The sequence below is a fragment of the Protopterus annectens genome, chromosome 9.part0 (assembly GCF_019279795.1).
Source record: "Protopterus annectens isolate FY-2018-M chromosome 9.part0, PAN1.0, whole genome shotgun sequence".
In the NCBI taxonomy this organism is placed as follows: Eukaryota; Metazoa; Chordata; order Ceratodontiformes; family Protopteridae; genus Protopterus; species Protopterus annectens.
In genome coordinates this window covers 1,920,370,089-1,920,395,080 of record NC_056743.1, presented here as the reverse complement: position 1 = coordinate 1,920,395,080, position 24,992 = coordinate 1,920,370,089, and the positions used below count along the sequence as shown (strand labels likewise).

At 40.2% G+C, this 24,992-nt stretch overlaps 1 protein-coding gene across 1 annotated transcript in view; it reads right to left on the bottom strand.

Moving 5' to 3' along the window:
* The window catches only part of CACNA1A (calcium voltage-gated channel subunit alpha1 A), a 3,713,953-nt gene that overhangs the window by 1,580,893 nt on the left and 2,108,068 nt on the right, over positions 1 to 24,992 (bottom strand). The gene's annotated exons all lie outside the window — the stretch shown is intronic.

Below are 24,992 nucleotides of genomic sequence, written 5' to 3'. Positions count from 1 at the left end.
CCGAACGTTCCTTGGACTTCATTGTTCCGTTATCTATCGAGGGCTGTTGGATTTCTTGTTTTTTGTTTTGCCCATTTGGTTCCTGGTTTATTTATTGGTTTAAATAACCATGGATGGTGGAACGAGTGAAGGAGCGAAGGAGACAAGCAGGAAAGAAGAAATTGGCCAAATGAACAGATTAGTTGGCCAACTTTCACAACTTATTGAACTTTTAACACCCCTCAGTCATTCAATGGTAGAAATGGTATCTACCATTCACAAGAGAGGAAACCAGAGTGCAGGCAGCACTCAAGGAGGTAAACGGATGGAAAAAACGAATAGTGAGAGAGGAAATGACAACCTGGAAGTCGTTTCCCTTACAAATAGTGGTGATAAAGACGACGAAAATGGATTTAACAACACCCCAAGGATTTTGTGTCCCAGGGAAGACAGAGCCTGTACTAGTGATGGTTGAGGAGTTTCCATTCCATTGGGGCAAGAAAAAAGCAGCCCAGGACAGAAAAATAAAAGTGGACATGTTGATTTAAAAGAATGGTTGCAGGTCAGTTTTTCATCTAATTTTAAAAACAAAACTGTAACACATGGAATGGAAATGGACAGTTATAGAAATCAGTTAAAGAAGCTTCATAAATGAATGTTTAAATGTAAAAGTTTGGACATAGAAAACAGTTATTTACAAGAATGCATTTCCCAGGGCATTGTGCCTAAAGGCCTGAGAATTTGGAAATATCCAAACAATGTCATTATAGGAAGTGTTTTTCACAATGAATTAATTGATGTTTTTAACAGATGTGGGTTGGATATTTTAAAATGTATTATTGGTGAAAACAACAGGGAAAAAAGAAATGTATTAAGAGAAATTGAAAGTGTGAATAATTCTTTTCAAAATGATTTAATGTTTTCTATCCCTGATGAAAAAGTAAAATATTATAACATTCAAGGTATGGTTGAAGGGCAATGTAATGAGCTTATTCAAAGAAAGATAAAGAAGTTGGAAAGATATATTATTGAATATAAAAATAATAATAGTTACCCAAAACCCAAATCAGGTAACAGGTTTTGGGAAAATAGTAATAGGGGGGAATGGATTGATACCAATAATGAAGAACAGGTTAGGATTGGGGAACAAGCTTCAGAATTAGATGATTTTAACCAATACCCACCTATAAGAAGATCAGAAATTATTAAGAATAAAATGGAACATCAGCAGCAATACACTCCAAATTTTCATGGGGGGATAGCAAGGGGGAGGGAGAGGTACTAAACTTGGAAAGTGCCCCCCACCCCGATTTAGGAGGAGAAAATAATAATAGTGCACAAAACATTGGTATTATACAGGACCGTAACAACTCATATGGATTTATTTATGAAAATTTTAGTATTTATAATTACAGTCCCATTGTTTTAACTAAATAGCGTTTTAAATTATCAAAAGGAATTAAATATATACCTAGTAAGAAGGGGGATTTGGCTAATATTTTAATGGATATAAAGTTATTTATAAGAAAAATTAATTTTCAAATTATTTTTGAGGAGAAAACAAAAAATGAACAACAAGGACCAGTAAAAAGAAGCATTTACAATCCACCAATACATCCAGAAATTAGAAATTTTGAGGCGTTAGTTGAGAAAGAGATAAGAAAGCAATATAACAGCATTAAATACAAGAAAAACCTGGATGTAGAAGAAATTAAGGTATTAGAAGAAATGAGGAATGATGCCAATATAAGGGAAATGAAGCCTAACAAGGGAGGGGGATGATTATAATGAATAGTTTCACTTATAAAGGAAAAATGAACGATATGTTGAGGGATACAAATAAATATGAAACAGTTTCTATGAATGAAATAAATATTGCATACCAGAGAAAAGATATGGTATTAGAGGAATTATTAATGGAGGGGTCAATTGACCGTAATATTTATTTATACTTGAAAGTGGAAAAACCAAGAGTAGCCACTATTTTTGGCATTCCCAAAACCCACAAAAATGGTGAAGACCCGCCCTTGAGACCAATTGTATCAGCAAACGGTGCCAAAACTCTACCCCTGCCAAAATACATTGATAGCAAATTGAAAAAATTATGGACGAAAAGGGTTAACATTTTAAAAGATTCATGGGATTTTCTTAGATGTTTAACCCAGGAAAAAATACAAGAAAGAGTTAACTTTCTTAACAATAGACATAGTAGACCTTTTTTCTTGTATTCCCCATCATGAGGGTCTAAACTTGCTAGAAGAAATAGTATATGAAGACAACCATTTGTCATTAGATGAAAAAGTTGTGGTTATGCAGCTTATGGAATTAGTCTTGAAATATAATTTTGTCTATTATAAAGGTGAATTTTTTCACCAAATTCAAGGTTTAGTGATGGGGGAAGCTTGTGCCCCCACATACGCCAATTTAGTATTAGCCAAATGGGAAGAAAAATGGGTATTAGAATCAATATATAAGAAAAATTGGACTTTATATAAACGTTTTTGGACGACATTGTAATATTCTGGGTGTCTGCTGAAAAAGAAGTGGTGAATTTTATAAAATATTTAAATCAAAACACTGATTACTTAAGATTTACATATAAGACTAACCAAGAGAATTTACAATATCTGGATGTAGAAGTTTACAAAAGTGAGGAGAAATTTAATTCCAAAGTATACAGAAAAGCAACATACTCAAATTCTTTTTTACATTTTAAAAGTGCACACCCCAAATATTATACAAGAAATATAGTGAAAGGGCAATATATTAGGGGGTGTATAATGACTTCCAGTGATGAAGATTTTTACCGAGAGATTGGTTTGTTAAGAGAAATGTTTAAAGGAAGAGGCTACCCAGTGAAAATGTTAAAGGATGTGGAAAAAGAGATATTAGAAGGCAGAAAAAATAAATATCAGCTCATTCTTGGTCAGGGTGCGATACAAACTACACTCCAAACAAGCCCTAATGATGAAAATAAAGAAAATTTTAACAAGGCTTTAATACTGGAGCACAATGCTAGTTTATATGTAGTCAGGGACATCATTAATAAGGAATGGGAAAGATTCCTGGCCCTCACGGACCTAGAAAGTATTAAGAAAGAGAAAATTAAGGTAGTATATAAAAATGCTAGGAACCTGAAGAATTTATTGGAAACTAGTTATAAAGAAGGGAAAAGTAGGAACAAGAGGAGAAAAAGGTACTTACAAATGTGGACATTGTTCCCAATGTACAAATATATATATAATATAGAAAGCATCTTCTTAAAAGGTAGGAACAAGGTCCTTGAGGGCAAAGAATTTTCAAATTGTGATAGTTATGGACTAGTATATATAGCAGTATGTCAGGAATGTGAGGGATTTTACACAGGAAAGACAGAACGCAAACTGAAGAGAAGAATATATGAACACCTATATGAGGTACAGAATAGAAAGTGCACTAATGCATTATACAAGCGCAAAAAGGAATGCACTGATGCACGTTATTTATTTTTTGTACTAGAAAAAGTGGACAGAATAAATAGAGGTGGGTTATGGGAAGAGACTACAGAGTACAAAGAACTTTCATGGCAATTAACCCTGGAGGCAAACAAGAAACCAGGGTTAAAAGACCATATTTCTATTAGGTCCTTGCTTAAATTAAGAGCAGCAAAATTGTGATAAAAAGAATAACAGGACCTAATAAAATGTTTTTAGTAAGACATGTGTCTTCTCATTTTAATCTATGTAAAACATATCCATCAATATATGAATTTCTGCCTTGTAATAAATTTATTTAACTCATTTAGTTTTTAAAAGGGAACATTTGGAAATGTAATTTGTTATTGTACCACAAGAGGGAGACAAAGTATGTATAATGCATTTTTTAGTTTTCACAAATGGTTTTAAACATTTTTAATATAATACACTTTTAATTAATACATTTTTACTTAAAAGTTAAATTAAGTAGTAATATGTTACTTGTGTTAAGGTTTTTAAGAATTGTATCATAAGTATTTTATCTAGGGGACTGTGATTTAGTGTATTGAAATTGGTCAGGATTTTTAAAGGAAAGGAAATATGCCCATGTTTGGTTAATTGTGTGTTTTTTCAGTATGTAATTGAATTAATTAAAATGTGATGATTTTATTGGTTGGTTTGAACCAAGGAAGATATGAAAAGCAAGATACTTGTAATTTTGACCCACATCTGATGAAGTAACTATAAACGAAAATGTACTGTGTATAGTGTTAATGTGTCATTAAAGTGTGTTTTACCGAACGTTCCTTGGACTTCATTGTTCCGTTATCTATCGAGGGCTGTTGGATTTCTTGGTTTTTGTTTTGCCCATTTGGTCCCTGGTTTATTTATTGAAGAATGAAAATTAATAAACCGGTGCATAGTTACAGTGAGAACATAACTTTAATATCTGATGTTGACCTTTTCATTCTTCCTCAACTTATGGGCACAGAGTCCCCAGCTACGTAAATCTTGAGTGACCCTCATGGAAGAATATACTCCAGGACTGCTGAACCAAAAAAAACTCTGCTTCTGGAGGTCAAATCTAGTTTGTAATGAGCAATAAAGGTACTGCGGTGGTGGTGCTGCTGTAGCGTTGTTGCCTCACAGTAAGACGTTGTCCTGTTCGATTCTCAGCTAAAGCATCTTCTGTGTGGAGACATGCGTGAATGGGCGTACCTTCGTTGAAGGTTGTGCATCAGAGCTGGCAACTCGGCATGTAAAAATCTACTGCCAATCATTAGCGGACCGGAGTTCCGCTGTGGCGACCCCTAACCGGGAAAAGCCGAAAGACACAACAACAACAACAACAATGAGCAGTAAAGGTATGCACATTAGACCAAGTAGTTGCTGCACAGATGTCATCAATGGAAGTTCTACATCAGAAGGTGGAAGAAGTTGCCATGGACCTACTATAATGTGCTTTGGAAGGCTTTGATAGGCAGAGGCCTTGTTGAGCATAAACAAAAGAAATGCAATCAATAATCCATTTGGGCAGAGTAACTTTGGAAACTGGTGATCCCAGTCTACTCCTTAAGAAAGAAGCAAACAGCTGTTCTGATTTCCTGAATTCTTTTGTCTTGTCTAGATAAAAATGTAGTTGTTTATGTACATCTCCAAAATGTAGCATGTACTCTCCCTTATTAGGGAAGACAACAGGCAAATTAATTTTTTGATTGATATTTGATTCTGATGCTACTTCTGGTAAAAAGGTTGGATTGGTTCATAAAGTAACTCTGTCTTTATGAAAAACAATGTAAAGGGATTTGGAAGATAGAGCTTGGAATTCGGAAATTCACCTTGCAGATGTAATAGCTACTAGGAATGCTGTTTTTCAAGACAAAAATTTTAAATGAGATTTAACTGATGGTTCAAGAGGTTATTGGGTCAACCTCTGAACTACTGGTAATCACAAGGAGGTGATGGATCTTTCACTGGAAGTCTAAGAATGTACATTTTTGAAAGGCCTTGTATACTTTGGAAAAAGCTAAAAAGAGGAAGCTTTTTCTCCTGAGTGGAAGTTAGACATGGCTGCTAATTGTACTTTTATTGTAGAAAAACTAGCACATTCCTGAAAAATAAATGGTAAAAATTCCAAAACTGAAGGTATAGGAGTAGTGAAAGGGTTAATTTCCTTCTGAATAGCCCAGATTGAAAATCATTTCCATTTACTCCTGTAGATCTTCCTTGTAGAAGGTTTGTGGGAAAATAGGAGTACTTGTGTGATTGGTGAGGAATGTCTAGACTGTCTAGCTATCAATGAAATTGGAGAAACCATGCGGTTAGACTGAGTACTGGAATGATGCGATGCTTCATCCCGGAGGGATGCGAGAGAAGGTCTGGATTCAGGTCCAGTATCCATGGAGGATATTGAAGAAGAGATCAAAGGAAGGGGAACAGCACTTGGCATGGCCAAAAGGGGGCATTGAGGATAACTGTGCTCTTCAACTGAAATGCTTTCTGTAAGATTTGGAATCAGAAGTAATGCGGGATAAGCATAAAGAAGACCTGTGGGCCAAAAGTGGAATATGACATCTCTCTGTGCATCCCCCTGAGGGGGAGATCAGGGCAAAGAAACTGCTGCACTTGTTTTTTGGGGGAAATGCAAACAGACTGCAGCAAGGTTGGCTCGAACTATGGAAAATCTTCTCTGCCATTGCAATTGTGAGGCATCAAGATGGACTTGCTGAGTTTGTCTGCTAGTATATTGGACTTCCCTGGTATATGCACTGCCACAGGAAAGCAGTTGGAGGAGATTGCCCACTGTCACTCTCTCGTTGCCTCTTGACAAAGGTGGTAAGATCGCCCCCCCCCCCCCACTGTTACTGTATCAGACCACAGACATGTTGTCAGTTTGTATTGCATACATAGGTTCATAGGTTCATACTAGGCTATCTGCCCTAGGGCATTTATAAGCCTAGCCAGAGTGTGCTTGGCTTTCGCCACCCTTTTAGATTAGTTGACTGTGCCTCTGTATAGTAGGTCACAGAAGATAGCCCTTTTAAGGTTAGTTTACTGTGCCTCTGTCTAGTAGGGACACAGAAGAGATCCCAGGGGTAAACCTACGATCTCCCATCCACTCGTCAAGATTTCTCTTGAAGAGGGTCATTGAGGGGCTCTGCCTAACATGGATTGGGATTTTGTTCCAGAGTGAGGGGAGCCTCTGGAATATGAATCTGTCCCTCCAGCATGTCCTATTTATTTCTGTGTTGAGGTTTAAGTCCCTGGAGCGTGTAGCTCTATGGGATCTGGATTTCCTGAGGTGGAGCATGTCCATTAATTCTGGTATGGACATGGCTTTATACATCAGGCACAGATCGCCTCTGAGTAGGCGGTAAGCAACTAAGTAGAGCTGGAGTTTTTTAGCCTAACTGCATAGGGCATCTGTTTGAGTCCATTGATCCTCTTGGTGAGGTACTTTTGAGGTCTTTCCAGTTGCTGCAGGTGTCGGGTAAGGTACATCCCAAATGGGGCATTGTACTCAATTATGGGCCTGATGAGTGATGAGTAGAGGGGCACAATGACCTCTCTTGATCTAGATGTGAACCCTTTCGTGATAAGGTGGGCTATATAGAAGGTCTTTCTAACCACTTTGGCAACGTGATTGTCAAAAGAGAGATTGCTATCTACTTGGGTCCCCAAATCCCTAATTACTTCTTCCGTACTTAATGGATTACCACCTATGTGGTAATTTGTGGGCACTTTGTTTTTCCCAAAGGGGATGACTATGCACTTTTTGGCATTTAGCTTTAGGCCATGGCTCTGGCACCAGTTATCTGTCTCTGTGAGACCCTTTTGGAGGATGCTTGTGTCAGTTGGCGAGTCGATTATGACACCCAGTTTGCAGTCATCTGCGAACTTGGTCAGCCATAGTCCTCCTGTGTTAGCCTGTACCTCAAAGAAATATATATACCGAACAAGAGAGGTCCCAGGACTGAGCCTTGTGGGACGCCACTTGTAACTGGTTTAGAGTCTGACATGGCACCTGCAATTCTGACCATGTGGGTTCTATCCCTGAGCCAGTTTGCAACCCATCTTGTGACATAGGGGTTGATATTTAGGCTGGTGAGCTTATTTATGATGCCCGAGTGGGGTATTGTGTCGAAGGCTTTTGCGAGGTCCAGGTAGGCTGTGTGGACTACCTTCCCTTCATCTATGGCCTTGGTGACTGTTTCAAAGAAGTCGACCAGGTTCAAGAGGCAAGATCTGCCCTTAACAAAGCCGAATTGGGTAGGATCCAGTGTTTGGAGGTTCCCAATGTCTTTGTTTATGAGTTCCATGATGATACGCTCCATAGCTTTGCAGACCAGGCTGGTCAGGCTTATAGGGCGATAGTTTCCGGGGTACGTTGTGGCACCACCTTTGTGGAGTGGGACCACTGTTGCTGTACGCCATTCCTTGGTTACATATCCTGTAGTAAGGCTGAGATTGAACAGTGACTTTATGTGAGGGTTCAGTTCTTCTTGGAGCTTGTGTAAGACGCAGCCCGGGACACTGTCTGGTCCCATTGATGCTGTGTTTTTTGCTTTGGAGAGAGCAGCTCTCACCTGTGCATCTGTGATGTCAGGGAGGCTACACTCTGTTGGGATAGACATTTGCTCTTTTGGGGGGGAAGGGGGGAGAAGTTTGCACTGAACCTGTCTGCCAGGAAGTTGGCAATGTCTGTGGGTTCAGTGTATTTTTTGTCATTTTGCACTAACTCAGAGCATATCTGGGAGTTGCCACCCAGGTTCCTGACATAACTAAAGAAGGCCTTGTGATTATCTTTAGTGTCTTGTGCAATTTTTCTTTCGAAGCTGGCCTTAGATAATTTTATGAGGGATCGTAGTTTCTTGCTAGTACTGATCAGAGATGCCTTCCCTTTTTGGGATTTTGCTCTATCATGTAGTAGCTTCCTTCTTCTGTTGTATAGCTTATTTATGGCTGAGGTCCACCAGACAGGTCTCCTGCCTTTGGAGGAGTGAGTCTTGGTTTTATTTGGGATAGCACGATCCATGCATTCCTGTAGGTGTCCATAGAATGCATTTGTAAAGGATTCTGCGGTTTGGGCCGTATTTTCCACTGGCCCGGGGGCTTTGAAGGATTCCACCTTGGTTTTGAGAAGTGTGAAGTTTGCTTTTGAGAAGTTCTTCACTGTGGTTTCCTTGGCTGGGGGTGGGGACGGGATATGGATGTCCAGTGAGATTAATTTATGGTCAGATCTTACCAATGAGGGGTATACCCCTGGTATGGAACATAGAGTCCCCATGTTAGTGATGATCAGGTCCAATATGTTTTCCCCTCTTGTGGGAGTGGTGACCAGCTGTTTCATAGCATTTGAGTTTATAAATTCTAGGAACGGTTGGACGAGGGCGTTGGGGCTTGAGTAGTGCTCCCAGTCTATGTTTGGGTAGTTGAAGTCACCCAATATGATGGTGTTTGGAGAGACCTTCATATTCTCCAGTGTTCTCAGGAAAGCTGAGTGGGGTTCCTAAGTTTGGGAGGGTGGTCTGTAGCAGGCTACAAACTGAAAGGCAGTTTTGCCCACTGTTAGTTGCACATGGATGGTCTCTGATGCTTCGTGCAGTGCCACTAACCTGGAGGTGTGGGTATCTTTGGTGAATATGGATACTCCCCCTCCTTTTGTGGTTCAGTCCGAGTTTTGGGGCCAAAAAGCATGGTATGAGGTATAACCTGGTAGTGCTGGGGTGCTCTCGGGAGCCTTGAACCAGGTTTCTGTTACTGCACAGATATCGATATTCTCCATACTGAGGAGAGCCTCGAGTGCGTGCATCTTGAGGTTTAGACTTCTGGCATTGAGCAGCATTACCCTTAGTTTCTTTTTCCTTGTGTTGTCTATGAAGGTGGGTTCGTCTTTTGAGCCTTGCCTAAAAAAGGCACTACGGGGGTGGCAAGAGCCTTAGCCAATATAGAGGGAGAACATCTCCAGAGGGAGAACATCTTGAAAGGCATGCAATGCTAGTAGGACCACTCTCATCTCTAAAACAATGATATGCAAACTGGTCTCTTGAGGGGACCATGTGTCTTGGACCGTCCATCCCAAGAAATGCCCACCACTCCAACTGGGAGGAGTCCATGGTTACCATGGCTATTGAGGGAGAGAAAATAAAGGGATGGCCTAGGTAAATTTTGATTGAATCTACCAACAAAGATGATCCTTGCATACTTAAGTGAGTTTGACTGGGAAGGACAAACAGCGATGCAGAATAGACCAATGAACAGCTACAGTCCATTGTAGAACACGCATATAGAAATGGGCCATAGGAACTAAGCTTATGGCTGCTCCAATCAAATCTAGAAGGACAAGTCTGGCTGTAGGAGACGGGTGAACAAGAATTTGCTTTACCTGAAATTTTTTTTTTGTTAACACCTTTATCAAATTATCACTTGTGACATAGACAAATTTACATTTATATAAAAGTAATCAAACTGTATTAACAAGTTCACATTTACAAAATTTATATTTTACAAATATTGCTATATATCATATCACCTAAGCAACATTACATAAATTATTCAATTCCAGCCTTTTTTTAACAAGAAACATCTTTATTAAACCATCACTTATGACATAGGCAATCATATATTTATATAAATGAAAACAAACCACACCAACACAATTCCCATTTTTTCCTATGTAGTTTGCTCCTACCCTTTTCTAAAGATCTCAATTACAGCTGTTTTATCTCTGTTATTATAGTCACTACTTCTAGTATAGTTTATTTAGATTTTGATTTCCATTTTCTAATAATTGCTTTTTTGGCAACCACCATAATTAGACACAGCAAGGCCTTACCATATCTAGGCAATTCAATTCTGTATCATAGGTCAGAAAAATCATCTCCCTTGTCAAATCAATCTGCCCACCAGCATCTCCAACAGTGAATCCTTAAAGTCTAAACCAAAGAATCACAGTGTCTACCAAGTAAAAACACCAAAATAAAAACAACTCGGTCCGGCAGAAGGAAAATCAATAAAGGCAAACCCGCTAGAAAAAAATAACCAGAGCAATAATTTAAAACTTTAATGTTCAATTTTCTTTTCTTAAAGTCTGCCAACTCACAGCATTCCCAGAATATATGTTCCCAGTTACCACTTTCTTCCCTGTCACACTCCAACATTTGGTGTCTACCTAAGTTAAATTTCTGTGGAGTCTAAAAATATCTATTTAAACATTTCCAAGCAAAAATCCTACATCTTTTAGATTTTCTTGCATATTTTGTAGACATACATATATATGTTCCCAGTTTTTCTTTGTGAATTGCTTGTCCATTCTCTCTTCTCAATCCATTCTCATCTTCTCTGATTGATTTTTATAGTTATCATACAGTATTTTATATGCTCTACTAATTATTCAAAAAGCTTGTCACACTCTTTAGTCCCTATCAAACCCAACTTTACTCAAAGAATCTATTAATCCATTTTAGCTCTCAAATGTAATTTCCCTTTATTCTCTCCTTACCCTCCTTCAATTAAATTCTTTTACCCCTTTATATCTCTCTAGCTTCCATTATCAGGACTATAACCTCCTTTTCAGCCTCTGCTGCTTCCTACTTAACATACCCTTCTCTTATTTCATTTTTCCTTTCTTCCTAATGATCATCCTTTTCCTATACCCACACTTACATGTTTATTTTTCCCTTTATATTTCCTTCCATCTCCATCTTTGTTGTTGTCTTTCACATATCTAAATGTTACCTTACTTTCAACTTTTTCTTAAATATGTAACCTATTTTGTTTTTGTCTTTTGATCTTTGTTAAATTGCTAAATATCACTGTAACCTGCATTTTAAATGTTTATCTGTTACTTGGAGCTTTTCTCCCCGGGCCTCCGCTAAAAATGGATATGTATCCAGTCGGACTTTTCCGGTTAACAAATGTAAAATAAATAAATAAATATTCCTTTTTTAATGGCAGCTTCCATTCTAGATTCTACTACAAACTCTATCAGTGCTGGTCTTTCATTTAGGACCCCCCTCTATTTCTTTCTTTGCCTATACTCTGATATCATTCCTTGATAGGGAAGGCACTCTCTAACCCACAGTCCAAATAAATTATTGGCGCCTTCCCATTCTATCATCTTTGCCTGTCTACTTATTTGCTCCCAATAGCTTGGTTCCTTTGCTAGTTTTCTCCAATAAATTATAGCTCTCTCTCTCTTGCTGATTGTCTATATCCCTAATTACAGCCATCCGTATCGGGAGAATCTCCTTTCTCCATTTCCATGTTGGCTTAGTTCTTAGGATACTTTCTGCTACTTTATAGATGTAACATTCTGTATGATTATTGTTATTCTCCTTAAAGACCTGCATCCAAAATCCCAGTCTCTCCTTGTTTCTTGAGCTTCCCCCCATTTCATTGTCATCTCATTCCACTTTGAATTACAGTTTTCTGCTTGTGCTATGTATAGGAGCCTTAAATGCATAGCTCTGAAATACCCCTTCAGATCGGGTAATCACAATCCTCCATGTTCTACTGGATGAATCTGCTTATCCCACTTGACTCTTGCCATCTTCTCCTCCCAGATAAAGGCCTTCAGCTCTTTATTAATTGTTATCCATGACCTTTCCTCTCATTGATAAAAAACAAGCCTGGCCTGTGTACAAAACTATTGGGACTAAACACATTTTAACTACTTGTATCTTTCTATCCATGTCCATATAACAAAGCTTCCATTTGTTCAGTTTTTGCATTATCTTTTGTTTAGTTTCTTCCCACGTATCCTTAGCTACCACACCAGAATAATTTGTAATCCATGCTCCTAAATACTTAATTTATCCTGTCCCCCATAAATATAGATATTGGTGAACAAATTGATATGTTGCTACACAATTTACTACTATTGCCTTTGTTTTAGCTTCATTAATTTTGCATCCCGAAAGGATATGAAACTGTCTCAAAATGTTCCACAACACTGTAATGTCTCTTTCTGGTTTTTGTCAGGTCTTAAATAATATCATCTGCAAATACAACCAGCTTTTCTTGACTATCATACTGATTATATCCTTGAATTTCAGAGTCCTTTATTTTCTTTGCCAATGGTTCTAAATAAAATGCAAATAACAAAAGGAAAAGAGGGCACCCTTGCCTGGTTTCTCTGCTGAAGCAGAAATTATCAGAGAGGACCCCACCCACTTTAATTTTTGCCTCCAATCCCTCATATAGCCTTCTAATCAATCTTATATTTTTTTTTCAGGAAATGCAAATGCTTCCATTGCCCTGCTCATAAAGGAACAGCTTACTCTATCAAATGCTTTCTCTGCATCAAGACCCACCAACAACAATGGTATTCTGCTTCCCTCTGGATTATCAATGTTCTGTTAATGTTGTCAAATGTTTGCCTCCCCTCCACAAAACCACACTGATCCATATCTATCAATTTTGCATTACTTTTTCCATCCTTTTAGCCATTATAGACAAAAACACTTTATAATCGTGATTTAGTATTGAAATGTGTCTGTATGAAGCTGGATCTGATGGATCTTTACCCTCTTTAGGTATTACAGCTACTACTACTTTCTTCTAGGATGCTGGTACTTCTCCTCTTCTTAAAATACTGTTATACAAAACCTTCCACACCTTTATCAGTTTTTCCCTCCTAGCTTCCAAACTTCCACAGGAATACCATCTATTCCTGAGGACTTTCCTGTAGATTGCTTATACATTACATTTGTTATCTCATCTCCTCCTATCCTGTTAGTAACTGAGCCTCATCCACCTCTAACTTTGGGATATTTAATTCTTCCATAAACATTTCTATTTTTATATTTTCTTGATTTCCATATTTCATTGCTTTATACAGACTTTCATAGAATTTCCAAAATATTTCTAATACCTCTACAGGATCTCTTGTTACCTTCCTTGTTTTAGGCTCCCTAAACTTGGTGACAGTCCTTTCTACTTTCTGTTGCCTGAGTCGTTGTGCTAAAAGTTTTTGTGCTCTAGAGTTATTATCAAAAAACAGTTGCTTAACAGCAATCTTGCTAAACCCATGTGTATTATCAAGGTAATCCCTTATTTTCTGCTTAGCATTCTGCAGTTGATCTTATTCTGTGAGATTCCCCCTATTCTGCAATTCTTTAACATTTGTCAGTCCCTCTAAATAATTCTTGTTACTTTTTTACCATAGTTCCCTTTCTTTTATTTCTGCCCTATTTTTTAAACTCCACCTTAATTTTATCCCACTCCCTAGCTATATTTTCAGAAGTAATTTCTATCCTCTTAAATAACTCCTGAATATTCTCCACTACCCATTCCTTAAATTCCTCTCTTTTCAACAGATAGGTGGGAAAGTGCCAGTGTGTCATTTTTATTTCATTACCCTGTGTTTTAATTTTAGTTATTACTGGCGCATGATCTGAAATAGTTATTGGGTGTGTATCAAGACCTTAAATTAAATGCACATCTTCCTGTGAAATGTAAAGTCTGTCTAGCCTAAGCCAATTTTTATATATTAGGGGGAATAATATGTAAATGCAATCCAAACTCCTGTTACTGAATTCAGATCTTCTAGACAAAATATTTCATAAATTTCTTCAAAAATCCACCTTTGTTTGTTATACTTTCCCTTCTGGGTCCCCCAGACACATCTTCACTGCTGCAAATCAAATTCCAGTCCCGACCTATAAGTAATATTCCTTGCTGAAAACTGTTATTTTTTCTAGAATTTTCTTAAATTCCATTATAGCAATTTTAGGTAGAATACAAATACGTGCCAGTGTAATCCTCCTCCTCCCTTGCCAGTAGCCCCTTAGCACTACAAATCTGCCATTATTATCTTTTTTTATCCTTTTCTATCACTATTGCAGCTCCTCTTGCAATTCATATAAGTACTCCTCTTTTCTTTATCCCAGATATTCCGCCAAATAATCATCCTAAAACATTTCTTTATCAAATTCACATGTTCAGTTCTTTCCAAGTATGTCTCCAGTAACATAACTATTTGCACTCTACATTTTTTAATATAGTTCACTATTCTTTCTTTTTTGTATTTATATGTGAGACCGTTGACATTTAAAAACATTACAGAAAGCATCATTGTATTAAAAAGTTACTATTCCCACCTTTTATGTATAACAAATTTTTTGTTAAATATCTAGTTCATAGGTTCTTAGGTACTAGGCTATTGGCCCTAGGCCCCACACAAGCCCAGCCAAAAATGTACCCTGGCTTTCGCCACCCAAGAAAATTATTTTCCTGTGCCCCTGTCGAGCAGAGCCACAGAAGTTGATCCCTGGGGTGAATTTCCTATTTCCCATCCAATCAGCAAGATTTTTCATGAAGAGTGCTAATGAGGAGCTCTCTTTGACATAGATAGGTAGTCTGTTCCAGAGTATGGGAAGTCTCTGGGACAGGAATCTATCCCTCCAGCATGTTCTGTTTATTGTGGTGACAAGGTTTAGGTCCCTAGAGCATGTAGCTTGGAGGGATTGAGATTTCTTTAAGTGGAGCATGTACAACAGCTCTGGGTTTGACATAGCTTTGTATGTTAGGCAGAGATCACCTCTGAGTAGGCGATATGCGACGGAGTAAAGCTGGAGTTTTTTGAGACGGTCTGCGTAGGGCATCTGTTTGAGGCCAGTAATCCTCTTTGTGAGGTATTTCTGTGGCCTTTCCAGTTGTTGTAGATGTCTTGTGAGGTACATACCAAAAGGGGCATTGTACTCTATAATGGGTCTAATGAGTGATGAGTAGAGGGGAACAATGACCTCTTTTTTTCTGGATGAGAAACCTTTTTTGATGTGGTGAGCCACGTAGAAAGATTTCCTGACCACTGTGGCGATGTGATTATCAAAGGAGAGACTACTGTCCACCTGTGTCTCAAGATCTCTTATCACATTTTCGGCATTAAGCAGACTACCAGCTATGTGGTAGTTCATGGGTACAGAGTTTTTACCAAAGGGGATGACAATACACTTTTTGGCATTGAGCTTCAGGCCATGGCTTTGACACCAGGCATCTGTCTCAGTGAGGCCCTTTTGTAGTATGTCCACATCATTAGGACTTTCGATTATGGCTCCTAGTTTGCAGTCATCTGCAAACTTTGTTACCCAAAGACCTTCTGTGTTAGCCTGTACTTCAGAGAAGTAGATACCAAACAGAAGAGGACCCAGGACTGAACCCTGTGGTACTCCACTTGCCACTGGTCTGAAGTCGGATTTGGAGTCTGCTACTTTCACAGTGTGGGTTCTGTCCATGAGCCAGTTGGCAACCCATCTTGTGACATAGGGATTTATACCTAGTTTAGTGAGCTTATCTATAATTCCAGAGTGGGGGATGGTGTCGAAAGCCTTGGTGAGATCTAGATAAGCTGTGTGAACCATCTTACCCTCATCTATGGCTTTGGTGACTGCTTCAAAGAAGTCAATCAGATTTAGAAGACATGATCTGCCTTTTATAAACCCGAACTGGGTAGGGTCCAGAGTTTGGAGATTACCAATGTCTTTGTTTATGAGTTCCATGATGATATGTTCCATGGCCTTGCAGACCAGGCTCGTCAGGCTAATGGGGTGGTAGTTCCCGGGGTCCGTCGTGGCTCTCCCTTTGTGGAGTGGGATAACCGTTGTAGTGCGCCATTCAGTGGGCACAAAGCCTGAGGTGAGGCTATGATTGAACATGGTACTTAGGTAGGGTGCCAGTTCATTCTGTAGTTCGTGTAGAACGCAGCCTGGGATATTGTCAGGTCCCATAGATGCTGTGTTCTTGGCTTTGGACAGTGTGTTTTTTACCTGTGCAGCCGTGATTACAGGAACTTTGCATTCTTCCGGTATAGAGATGGGCCCTCTAGGGGGTGAGAGGGGGGTAAAGTTAGCACTGAACCTATCTGCCAGGATGTTGGCAATATAAGTTGGTTCTGTATATTTAGTGCCATTGTGTTGTAACTCACAGCAGATCTGAGTGTTGCCATCGAGATTCTTGACATAGCTATAGAATTCTTTGTGGTTGTCTTTAGAGTCAGTGGCAATTTTGTTTTCGTAACTAGCTTTGGAGGATTTTATGAGGGATCTCAGCTTCTTACTGAGGTTGACCAGGGAGTTCCTCCAGTCATGAGATTTTACTCTTTTTTGCAACAGTTTCTTTCTTCTGTTGTAGAGTTTGTTTATGGCAGAGGACCACCAGATTGGCTTCCTTTTTTTGGAGGATAGCATCTTGGTTCTATTAGGGATAGCATGATCCATGCACTCGTGTAAGTGCTTATAAAGTGCATTTGTGTAGGATTCAGCAGTCGTACTTCTATTGTTCGTCTGCATGGGTGTCATGAAGTTTGCCACTTCTGTCTTAAGAAGTGTGAAGTTGGCTTTGGAGAAGATTTTTACGGTGGTTTCCCTAATTGGGGGTGGGGGCGGGATGTGGATGTCTAGGGTGATTAGCTTGTGGTCGGATCTGACCAACGAGGAACTGACCTCTGGTGTGGAACACCTGTTGCCCATGTTGGTAATGACCAGGTCTCAGATACTGCTGCCCCTGGTGGGGGTGTGAATAAGTTGATCCAAGGCATTGGAATTTATGAATTCCAGAAAACGTTGAGCAAAAAAGTTGGTACATGAGTAGTTTTCCCAGTTAATGGTGGGGTAGTTGAAATCGTCCATTATTAGGGTGTTGGGTCATACCATAATACTTTCCAGTGTATCAAGAAATGAGGAGTGGGAATCCTGGGGCATGGTGGGGGGTCTGTAGCAAGCTACAATTTGGATTGCGGTCTTGCTCAGAGTTAGTTGCACTTGGATAATCTCGGATGCTTTATGCTGTGCAACTAGCCTGGAGGTGTGGATATCCTTAATGAATATGGACAAGCCTCCACCTTTAGTGCTTCATTCCAGGTTAGGTGGCTGAAAGGTGTGGTATGAATTATAGCCTGGTAATGCAGAGGTGCTCTCTGGAGCTTTGAACCAGGTCTCTATCACCGCACAGATGTCGATGTTCTCCATTTTAAGGAGTGCAGTACAAGCTTTTATGTTACATGCAAACACTGTTAGGCAAGTTGAACATTTACATAGCTGTTTCTTGTCACATCCATTTGAGCATATGTCAGATCTTACAAAACTTTTTGTTTTACTGAAATCTATCTAACAAAAAAAAAAAAAACAACCTCCCAATACCCCCTAAAACCTTTTAATTTAATACTAACACACACAACTATGTAAATTTTCAAATATTGAAGTTTTACCTGCCTAATAGGAAGAAATGTCCCAAACTGACAACCGCAAAGACAAACTTGAGTTAACCTAAAAGAAAGGCTATCTGTGCTAAGATGCACTGTGCAACCTGTGCTTCTACTAAATACTAACTGGTTTAGCCTTATCTTTACAGCTGTTCCTGTTGGTAAACCCCGTGAATGCTTTCATAGAACATTATCTCCTACCCAGTTTCTCTTTTCTTTTTTTTTCCCAAGCCAATCACACTACACCAGACTGTAACCAATTTCTCTTCATCAGATTTTCTCCATGGATACATGAGAACCAGGCAGCCAATTTCTCAATATCAGAATGCCTCCATGAGACCATGTGAACCAGACAGTCCATTTCTCTGTATCAGACTGTTCCCATGGAGAAACGAGGGCCAGATACAGAACTGCTACTAAGCATACATTCATTTGCCAGAAAAAAGCCTCATAATATTCAATATTCTTTTTCATTTACTTGCTTTCTCTTAAATTTTTTTACTAAATTAGTCTAAGGTCTTTAATTCAATCATTCCCCCATGCAAGAATGAGAAAAAGCACACAAATTTTTCTTTTGTCATGCTCTTTTAACCAGGCTTTTGTTTTTTGTTACATTGCAGTGCCTACATTTCTTAAAACTGAACAAGAAGAAAGACAGAAGAGAGAAGGAAAGGAAAAAGGAACAGCAGCACCTATTTACAATCCCCATAACACTTAAAAATAACTGAGAAAACTTTACTTTATAGCATACAAAAAATACATACACCACAAAAATAGTACCATAAAAAAATGTTTTCTTTACTTACAGTTAACTTTTTCCCCCTCTCTTCCCCTCCCCAAAGCTTTTTTTTCTGAACATTACTGACATGAAGTAGGGCATGTCCTTTAGAGTACTCATAAGTGCAACTAATTCTACAAAAGTCCAATATTTTGAGATTTTCTTGTTCTGTCATATTTCACAAATATGATTACTGCAGTGTATAATCCCACAGTTGTGTCTTTCGGCTTTTCCCGGATAGGGGTCGCCACAGTGGAACTCTGGTCCACTGATTGGCAGTAGATTTTTATGTGCTGAGTTGCCAGCTCTGACACACAACCTTCAACAAAGGTACGCCCATTCACGCATGTCTCCACACAGAAGACGCTCTAGCTGAGAATCGAACAAGACAACGTCTTACTGTGAGGCGACAACGCTACCGCAGCACCACAACAACAACATAATCCCACAGTAAATTACTGTTTTTTTTACTGTTCATCTCCATCTCCCAAACCTGTCTCTGCTACATGAACAAGTGCATCCCTCGTTGACTCCCCCATTAGCGGGATTATGGTGAAGTAGCTGTTGCATTTTGCATTGTCAGGTGATGCAAAGAGGTCACAGCAAGGCTGGCCCCATTTGTGGAATATCACATCCGCTAATTTCTAGTTGAGGGACCACTCGTGGCCATAAAATGCTTAACTTGTCCCCAATCACATTGGACCTCCCCAGGATGTGCATTGCTATTAGAAGGCAGTTGGAGACTCTCATGCAATCCCAGACCCTGAGAGCTTCACGTCAAAGTGGGTAAGACTTGGTTCCTCCTTGCTTGTTGATATACAATACTACCGACATGTTGTCGGCCTGGATTGCAATTGTCCCTAAGGGAAGAGGGTCCTGAAATGCTTGCAACGCTAAAAGCACTGCTCTCATCTCTAGGACATTTATATTCAGGTGAGCCTTGTGATCTTGCCAGATGCCTTGAACTATCGTCCCCAGAAAATGCCCCCCCACCCCCCCACCCTATCTAGGAAGCGTCCATGGTCACTATGGCTAGAGGTTGAGGGGGAATAAAGGAGTAGCCCTGAAGAACTGATTGTGAGTGGAAAAACTATTGTAGGTCTTTCTTGCAGTTTTCAGTTATTAATATCTTGTGAGACATGGGAAGTTCCAAGATCGACTATTGAGCAAATAGCATCCACTGCACTACTCTCATATGGAGGCAAGCTAGAGGAACTAAAATGATGGAAGCAGCCATTTTTCCTAGTACCTGTAGAACTAGTTTTGCCATGCCTTTGGATTGTTTTATGAGTGTGTTGACTAGATAACGGTGATCTTGTACTCCCTCTAAAGAGAGTCTTGCAATTTCAGCTGTCATATCTATTTCTGCTCCTATGAATCTTAAAAACTGCAATGGCTATAGCACAGATTTTTCATAATTTACTGTAATACCAAGTAAGGAGCAGAGGTGAAGGACATGATCTCTTGACTGAAGCAACTGATGCCTGGTCGGGGTGGAAATAAGCCAGTCATCCAGGTATGGGAATACATGGAATCCCTTGTGTCTCAGGTGAGCTGTCACTACTGCCATACATGTGGTGAACACTCTGGGGGGGCTGTAGTGAGACCAAAGTGCAGAGCTTGAAACTGGAAGTGACTGGCTCCTAGTCGTCCTGGACCGTCAGTCCATTTTGATGTGATGGTACGCATCTTTGAGGTCTATAGAGCACATCCAGTTGTCTTTTCCCAAGAAGGGAAGTATCGACTGCAGTGTTATCATCTGGAACCTTGTCCTTTTTACTGATTTGTTTAGTGTGCTGACGTCCAGAATGGGTCTCCAGTACCCTGCTTTCTTTGGAACTAAAAAGAATCTTGAATAGGTTCTGAACCTTTTCTGGTTTGGGGGGACTTCTTGGATGATTCTTTTATTTAGCAACATTTGAACTTCTATAGTTGCTTGTTCCTTTTGACTAGGTGGAACATCTGGAACAATTTTGTTTTCAGAAATAGGAAAGGAGAAGGGGATGATATATCCTCTGGATATTATGTCCTGCACCCATTTGTCATTTGATATGTTTTGCCAGGTTTCTCAGTGCAGGGATAATCACCATCCCCAACTGCCTCCAGAGGGGAGCAATCAGGCACTCCTTCAGGAGTGCTGGAAAGGTCTCCCAAGGAATGATTCCCTGGAGCCTTGGTTCTGCGGACCCCCCCCTCCACCATGAAAGCAACATCTCCCATTGTTGTAACCCCCCCCCTGCCCCTGGGGGAACTTTCACTTTGTGTGTCTTGATAAGACCTCTGTGATTTTCTGAAACACATTTTTCCACTACCTTTTCAGCACTTGGGAAAGGGTCTGGTAGGAGTGGAGAAAAGGAACTCCAGTGGCAGACAAGGTCTTACCTTCTTGTTCACACCTGGTGAGTGTTTCCTTCACTTTTGGCCCAAAAGGGGATGAGCCATCAAAAGCGGTGTTAATGAAGGAAGACTTGAAGGGCTCCATGAAATTGCAAAGGCGCATCCAAGCCTGTCTCTGGAGAGAGGTACCTGAGCCTGCTGCCCTACTCATTCGATCTGCTGCATAAGAACTCAGCCTCATGGAAGAGTTGACTACTGAATTTAAGGTTATGAGCTGAACACTGACTTTTCTACCACTCCTTGAAAGGAGTGTGATAACTCTTTAATCAGGTCCCTCTGAAGTCTTGTAAAGTGAGACAAGAAATTCAGAGACCATAAGGTAAAGGTCGCTGATGTGAAGATGCGCTTCCCGTACCAATCCATAGTCCTGGAGTCTTTATTAGGAGGATGGACAGAGTTACTCGTTTCAGAGAGTTCGTTCCTGGTGGCCAATGCCACGGCCATGGCATCAACTCCTATGCCTTTTGTAAGGAAATTTTTTTATCTTTGGGGGCAGCAATGTATTTATTTGGCCTCCTAGGAGTAGGCTCTATGATGTTTGGAGTCTCCCAATCCTTTTGAGAGACAAGGTCGATAAGCTCATCGAAAGGTGGATCACCCAAGAAGTTTAAGGGCAAGATGCAAAGGCTTTCAGGAATACTGACTCCTCAGCCGAAGGGGGAGAGGATGGCCAATCACCTCTCTGCTTTAATAATTCTAGGATGTCTCCAAAGGAGACATCTTCAGGAGGTGATCATGGGAACCCTTCTGCCTCATCATGGTCAGTATCAGATGTAATAGACTCTTCCAAAGAGTCCAGATGTTTCCACTTACATGTCCTCTTCCAAGGGATCTCTTCAGTGGGATACTCTGGAGAGGTTTCAGAAGAGGGGGCAGTACCCTGAGGTATGTCCTGAATCCTAGCATCTCTGCGGACCTGGGGAGAGGGTGCGTGAGAAGACGAAGGCACCTGATATGAAGAGGGAGGAAGAACTGATGAAGGTTGAGTCTTAGATTATGAAGAAGTCAAGGCCTAGCTCATTGCCTTGAAGGAAGAACCCCCACTCCGAAGAGATCCTCCGATCTGACAGACTAGTTGTCGGAGCCGAAGGCCTCCACAGAATGGAAGAGGGAAGCTACAAACCAGAGGAAGGAGCTGAGCTCACCTGAACCAAGTCCCCCGGGAACAAGATCGACTCTGAAGAAATCCAAAAGGTCTCTGTGGACCAGACTGGGGAGTGTTGGCTCCTAGAGATCCTCTGGTCCAAAGGCAGAGGAATGCTTAGGGCCGATGCCGGAACCAGGGATGTTAGGAGTCCCTGAGCCAACACTGACACAACCTGGATGTCAGAATCTTTCGACTCCGAAGCATGAGGATGGATCGAAGGAGGAACTGCAGCAAGAGAAGGGATTTTTGCTGAACTAATACCTTTGTTTTCAGATCCACAAGAATTTTGGCCAATGTAGGTGTCTTCAAAAGTCTCTCTACCTGTCCATGTCTTCATCTGATAGACTCCAGGAGGATCTGATAAGGAAGGAGATCTTGAAGGGACCAAGATCGGAGAAGGTAACCTGGAGGAAATCTTTTCCACTGAGGGTGATCTGCTCCTATGTTTCTACACGGATGAAGTCTTTTGAAGTTGTGGAGATTCCTACTCTGAAGGAATACTGGAGCCAGGAGTGGATGCCAGATCTGAAGGAGCTTGTGGATCTGAAGGAGCTTTTGGATCTGTCAGTTTCAGAGCTTTCTGCTCTGGCTCCGACAAGGATCTCGGCTCCGATTAAGGTCTTTTTGAAGTTTTCTCAGGTTTTTCGGCAGATATAGCCTCACAGAAAGGCATTTTCAAGAGACCTTTCAATATTAATTTATTTTTACGCTCCATCAGGGCCCAATGATTGAAATTATGGCAGATGGAACAAGACTCCTGTAAGTGAAAGACCCCTAAACAGTATATGCACAAAGTGTGCTAATCGCTAAGGGGCATTTTTTTCCTACATTTTTCACACTTTTTAAAGTCAAATGGCTTACTATCCTTTTGAGACATTATGAAGAAAAGAAACTAGATGATACACAATCACTCAGGTAACTAAGTCTTCTAACTCAAACGGACTTAAAAAAATTTCTCACTCAGACAAAGTTTAAAATGAAAGATTAAAGTTTTAATTCAAAGTTAAAAGGGTCTAAAGGGAAGAGGAACGTCCTCTAACTGAAACGAATGTTCCTAAATGCTCTCTAGCTTAAATGGATGTTTAGCAACAAGGAAGAGCTGAAAGGGAGACAAAAACTACAAAGGCAGACAATAGTAATATAAAAAAAATATATATATACTGTATATGAAATAACTACTGCAAAGAATTGGTACTTAGCCCAGAGCTACGACTGAATGTGCCTCTTTGCTACATGGCAAATGAGATCTGGGGTAATTGGGGGAGGAATTATGGGTAAAAGTATAACCCATGAGCTTTTCTGAAGGCCTCGAGCTGGAAAATTGGCCAAGATGGATCCGACACATCGGATCCGACCCACAAGTGAGAATAATGACGAGACTGACAACATCACATTCTCAGGTTTTCCCTACATGCTCTGTCCTCTAATTCTATTATTTTTTAAACATCTCTTCTGCAGCAGTCTCATATTCAGCCAGCCTTTTCTTAATTTCAACCTGTGATTTTTGTAGCTGTATCACCTCATCTGAATATCTGTTTAAAACACTTCAATTTTTCTTGCCTTTTGTTGTTCGTGTTGATATACTTCATCAGTGTTTTGTTTATTTTAACCATGCCTGTGTGCAGTTGTCTTATATCTTTCTGTAGGTTACTGGAAGTCATGTCTGGAGGCTGCTTTGCATTTTGCTGAACAGCTATAGAACTTTCCCCAGTCAGTGTTTCTTCCTCACTTTTTGGTGCTGATTTTTTTCCACGTGCCCTGTATTTCTTTTTTCCTGGCATCCAAGCAGTGCACTTACTAGCCAGTTACTGAAATTTACCCATAAAAACAAAAGTCTACTGGCCTTTTCTGTTAAGTTTCTGTTTTCACACTGGAAGAGCTACAGTTACGCTGTTACTCAATGTACAGCAATCTTGGATTTTTTCTGCTGTACCTGACTCTTGACTGAGGCTACATGATATGTAGGAAGGGAGGCTATCTGACTCACTGTGTTCAACTGGGCCCCAATGAACTCCAGGCTCTGTACAGGTCATAGATGAGATATGGAGGTGCTGACTGAAAAGCATAGTCTTTGACAAAGTTAGAGCAAATTGTCCCTGTACTGTTCTAAGGGATGACTGCATGGAGTGGTGAGGAGCTAGTCATCTAGATATGGAAACCCTCAGAATCCCAGCAGTCTCACGTGAGCTGCTATCACTGTCATATATTGGTAAACACCCTAGGGGCTGTGGTGAGGCCAAAGGACAAGGTTCTGAAATGATAGTGGCCAGCTCCCCGGTGAAAGTGCAGAAATCTTAGGGATTGTCTGTTCATCTTTATGTGATAGTATGTGTCCTGAAGCTTGACTGAGCACATCCAATCATCCCTGCATAAAAGGGCATGTGACCATTTGGAAATTTGACGTCTTCACAAATTCGTTCAGGTAGCTTAGATCCAAAACTGGCCTTAGGTCTCCCATCATTTTTTGCACTAAAAATAACCCTGAATAAGTCCTGAATCCTCTTTGGTCTAGTGGAACCTCCTGGATGACTCTTGTCTAACAGCTTTTGACTCTCCTGAGCTCCAGCTTCTCTCTGACTGGGTGGGATTTCAGGAAGCTTTCTTCTTTTGTTTTGGGGAATCTGGAAAAATGCTGTGAAATAACCTCTGGATATTATTTTTAGCACCCAAGAATTTTTTGTTATAAAAGCCCAGGTGTTTTGGTGCAAAGACAAGTGCCTCCCGACTGCCTCTAGAGGTGGTAGTTGGACAACCTGTCAGTAGTGCTGAAAGGGTCTATCCAAAAATGAAACCCAGAAACCCTGGTTTTTCGAGCCTCCCCTGCCACAAAGACAGCGTCTTCCATTTGAACTCCCCCCTCTGCCTCTGCAGGATTTGTCTCTGTGTGAATCCTGGAAAGGACCCTGGGATTTATGGAATCACATTTTCTTAGCTCAAAATCCGAAAAGGATCGTTGCAGGGTAGGAAAGAGTATCCCTGCAGTGGACAGGGTCTTTCCATCCTGTTCACTCCATGAAAGTGTTTCTTTTACAAAAG